The sequence below is a fragment of the Nomascus leucogenys genome, chromosome 13 (assembly GCF_006542625.1).
Source record: "Nomascus leucogenys isolate Asia chromosome 13, Asia_NLE_v1, whole genome shotgun sequence".
Taxonomy (NCBI): Eukaryota; Metazoa; Chordata; class Mammalia; order Primates; family Hylobatidae; genus Nomascus; species Nomascus leucogenys.
Window position 1 is genome coordinate 45,327,241 of NC_044393.1, and position 4,931 is coordinate 45,332,171.

Genomic DNA, 4,931 nt, shown 5'->3' on the forward strand with positions numbered 1-4,931 from the left:
CCATTGGGAGGGAGCCTAGATGAAGCTCCTGAAATAGGATCTCACTCAGGTCCAGCATGCAAATAACTTTCATACAATTAACTCGCACATGCGCATACCAGTCCCTGGGTGGGCATAGAAGCAGGCAGAGCAACTCTCTCGGCTTTCGGCTCGGAGGAGGCCAAGGTGCAACTTTCTTCGGTCGTGCCGAATCTGGGTTCATCCGACACCAGCCGCCTCCACCATGCCGCCGAAGTTCGACCCCAACGAGATCAAAGTCGTATACCTGAGGTGCACCAGGGGTGAAGTCGGTGCCACTTCTGCCCTGGCCCCCAAGATTGGCACCCTGGATCTGTCTCCAAAAAAGGTTGGTGATGACATTGCCAAGGCAACGGGTGACTGGAAGGGCCTGAGGATTACAGTGAAACTGACCATTCAGAACAGACAGGCCCAGATTGAGGTGGTGCCTTCTGCCTCTGCCCTGATCATCAAAGCCCTCAAGGAACCACCAAGAGACAGAAAGAAACAGAAAAACATTAAACACAGTGGGAATATCACTTTTGATGAGATCGTCAACATTGCTCGACAGATGCGGCACCAATCCTTAGCCAGAGAACTCTCTGGAACCATTAAAGAGATCCTGGGGACTGCCCAGTCTGTGGGCTGTAAAGTTGATGGCCGCCACCCTCATGACATCATAGATGACATCAACAGTGGTGCTGTGGAATGCCCAGCTAGTTAAGCACAAAGGAAAATATTTCAATAAAGGATAATTTGACAAAAAAAAAAAAAAAAAAAAGAAGCAGGCAGAGCAGACGTTACCACCATTCACTCACTTGTGCTCAGAGAATGCCAAACAGCCACGAAAGAGTAAGATGAGAACTTCATTCAGTCCTCAGATTCCAGGGCATGAACACTTTCACTACCTTCTGCTTCTTCAGCACGTTCACTTCCAGTTAGCTTTGACATTAAGGTGAGAAACTTTAGCAAGCAGCAATGTCTCCTTGCTATGGCTGTATGACTATTAAACCAGGGAAGGGCCATCACAGGGAATCATTAAGGGCGTTACTTTGAGCAGTTACTTAGTTACTCCGTGCTTTAGTTTCCTCATCTGTAAAATGGGCATTGAATAAAAATAGTCCGTGAAAAAGCACTTCTTAGCACAATATGTGTAATATGACAAACGATTAATAAATGCTAGCTATTCTAATGATTATTTATTATTAGAAATTATTAGAAATATATATTTTTAAAGTCCTGGTTTACTAAGTTGCTAGGCCAAAAAAAATGTATTCATGCAAATAGTCACCTCTTTTTGCAGAGTACATTGTTCAGAAATTATAGCATACTAAATAAATGCATCCAAAGCACTTTGCAAGTTAAATTATTGTTAAAAATATTAACCATAAAAATGCATATATTAGCATGAGCAACAAAAAGTGACCATAAATAATTAAAACTTCACTATGTTCATCCAAATAGATGTATTTGGTGCTTTAACATCTGCATTTGTAATTGTGTGTGGGGGTGTGTGTGTGTATTTTGCTATCATTAGTGTAAATCAGTAAGAAACTATCCTGCCTAGAAGAATAGGTGTCATTAGCAGAGGTCTTACCAGTGCTGTAAGTAATTCTAATATCGGATGGAATGAAGACATTTGGAGGGGATCAGGGAAAGATGAGCAAGAGAGCATTTAAGATGAAATCCGGATATCTGTTTAGAATCTATTCGTGGCTTTTGGAGCTCCTTACTTCCTGAGTCTCTTCATACAGATAATGGGCTCTTCCATCTATTCTGTCGGTTCAGCCTCTGAAAATTCTTGCCGTTCTTTGGATTCATCTACACTAACTTCATTTATAAGCTCTGAGAAAACGCAGGAAGCCCAATCAAAAGAAAGAGTGCTGCCACTCTCATTGTTCAGATGTAGGCAGTTCTCACCCCACTGGCTCAGTCTTGAAGAGCTGGTCAACCTGTCCCAGACCAGTCCTGCACCATTTCTAGTCTGCAGGTCTCCCAGGAAGCTCAGACCTGTGAGCCACCTAGAAACAAATACATTTGAGTCCATCTTAAAGGCTGGAACACAGATCAGAATGGACTTCATGGGTCTGAAGATTCTGGAGACAAAAATATCTTCCAAAAAGTGGGAGGAGAATGAGCCACGTTTAACCCTGGTTTTACCTTTTCAGTTCTACCTTCTGCAGCCTAAGCACTGAAGATGGGTAAAACTTGGCCCACAATTCACTCAGCCATTCTTCTACTTAACAAACATGACTGAACATCTATAATGTCCCAGGCAGTCAATGTGAGATAACAGACGTGAAAATGCAGCCCTTTGCACCCAGACACTACCAACAAGATCACTGCTAAAACAGATCTGTGACCAGTGCAATAGGAACAGAAAACGGAAAGAGTAAGTTCTTCTGAGGGAGGCCAGAAGAGTGTTGCAGAAAAAGCAGCCTCTGAGTTGAGCCTGAAAGGGCGAGTAGGCAGAGGAAGGGATTCCAGGCAGAGAGAGAGAGAGAGAGAGCAGCATGAGGAATGGTCCCCAGAAGTGAGAAAGGCGCAAGTGCTTTGGAGAGCAACAAATCCAATACTGCCCACTACTGCTGGAGGCTCAAGTGTCCTGTGGAAGGGGGAGTGGGGCTGGACAGGGAAGATCAGATCATCTTTAGGCCATAGAGACAAATTGAGGTTTGATCCTATGGGGAATGATGGGGCCCCACTGAATACTTATGAGTAGGAGAGTGACATTGTGGATGGCCAAGCAGGTAGGGGAATGATTGTACACATGTGAGATGAGTGGAAAAGGGTGGGGCACATATGGGCTATCTATTTACGGGATACAGGACTTGAGTTTCCCTTAGGAAACTTGAGTGGATGATGGTATAATTCACCAAAATAAAACGTCTAGAAAGATAGAAGCAATGGTGGGAGAAAAAATAAAATAGTTGAACTTTGGACCAGCTAAATTTGAGGAGCCTGTAGGTCTCCTAAGTGGAAATGACCAAAGGATAGCCGGATAGATGAGTATGGAGCTGAGACACACAGTCAGGGGTGGAGAAATAGAGTTAAAGCAGGCAGGATCACCAGTGGATGAAACTCTTGGTAGAAAGCCAGACAGCTCATTTAGATCAGCAGTATCAGTCTCACCTGCAGCAATGTTCTGCAGCCAATTCACACCAGCTCACACCGGCTCGCAAGAGCCAATTACTAAATATGCAGCAATTTTGCGGGCTGGTTGTGAAACCCTTGGTAGCTTGGTGGGAGTATTTATACCACACGGAAATCAGCAAATGCTATAAATTAGGTCTGCTTGCTCCACAGCCCATCCCAGAGCTGGCTACCAGCATATGGTGCAGAAGGAATTATAAATGCAAATTATCAGGCTCCAGCCCAGACCTATTGCATCAGAAACCCTGAGGGAGTTTTCACCAGCTCCCCAGGGGACTCAGATGGGAAAGTTAGAGAACCCCAGCTAACCACAGGAAGTACATGGTCCGCACTGGCCCAGGAAGACTGGCCTGGCCTGGAATCTGGTGGAAATGCACCTGAGGCTGGGCTGGCTCAGGGAGACCCTTGGCTTGCTCTTGGGGGACTCTAGACCACAGGACCCAGAAACTGACTGTTGACAATTGGCCAACATCTCTCCAAATCTGTGATAGAAGTAACATGCCCAGACCCCTCGCCCACACTTCTCATATTTCCTAAAGCAAATTATTATTTTTTGTCTGTGTTTTGAGGGGGGTTAAGGAGAAAAGTGACAATTTAAGAGTCTGTAGTGCATTACTTTACTTTTTGGTGATAAGTTACAATGTTAAAATCTCACTCACTGAGGAAGGCTATGATGGAGGCCCTTAAAACTGGCATCTGTTCATTTGCCATTTAAAACGAGCTTATTTAGAATCACGCTTTGTTTTCTGGTTTCACCTTTCAAATAAATAATCATAACATTGGCCACTTGATCTTACTAGTCTTTATGACTGTCACAAAACAAGGTTAAAATCAATGGGATTAGCAGTAAAAACCAATGTTGATGTGAAAATGGCAACAAGTTGCCTGGAATATTAGAGACACATTTTGAGTTGTCTGTTTGAGCCTTTTAAATTTAATGAGAACCATATAATGCCATTGTTTTATTTTAATACTTTATATGATTACAGTAATTCGATACTCATCAGACCAGAAATCTTGAGTTTTTATTTGCATTTGCATTTATGTGACTTTGAGAAAGTTATTAAATCTCTTTGATTACCTATACAAATTGAAAGTTTGGATTAGATGTCATTTCTGATCACTTACCACTCACGGCTATATGCTTTTGCTTTTTAAATAAAAGTATATTTTAAGCTGGGTGTGGTGGCTCATGCCTCTAATCCCAGCATTTTGGGAGGCAGAGGCAGGAGGATCATTTGAGCTCAGGGGTTTCAGACCAGTCCAGGCAACATAATGAGATCTCATCTCTACAAAAATAAAAGAATTAGCTAGGCATGGTGGCATGCACCTGTGGTCCCAGCTACCCAGGAGGGTGAGGTGGGAGGATGGCATGAGCTTGGGAGGTTGAGGTTACAGTGAGTGGTGATTGTGCCACTGCACTCCGGCCTCGGCGAGACCTTGTCTCATACATATATGATTTCAATCATTAAATATTGTGTAAATATTAAAACAACACAAAAGCATATGAATAAAAGAGAAAGTCCCCTCTTGTTATGAATGGAATGTTTGTGCATACCTGTGTTAAAGCCCTAATCTCCACTGTGAAGTTATTTGGAGGTGGAAACTTTGGGAGGTAATTAAGTTTAGATGAGGTCATGAGGGTGGGGTGCTTGTGATGGGATTAGTGCCCTCAAAGAAGAGACACCAGAGAGCTTGCTGGTTCTTCTCTCTGCTGTGTGAGAAGATGACTATCTGCAAGCCAGGAAGCAGGCCCTTATCAGAAACTGACCATGCTGGCA

General features: G+C 43.4%; 1 pseudogene across 1 annotated transcript; it reads left to right on the forward strand.

The window, feature by feature from the left end:
- The first annotated feature begins 208 nt into the window (after window positions 1-208).
- On the forward strand, window positions 209-721 carry LOC100605116 (annotated as a pseudogene). The gene has a single exon (XR_001116824.2). The product of XR_001116824.2 is annotated as a 60S ribosomal protein L12 pseudogene (transcript).
- The last annotated feature ends 4,210 nt before the right edge of the window (window positions 722-4,931 follow it).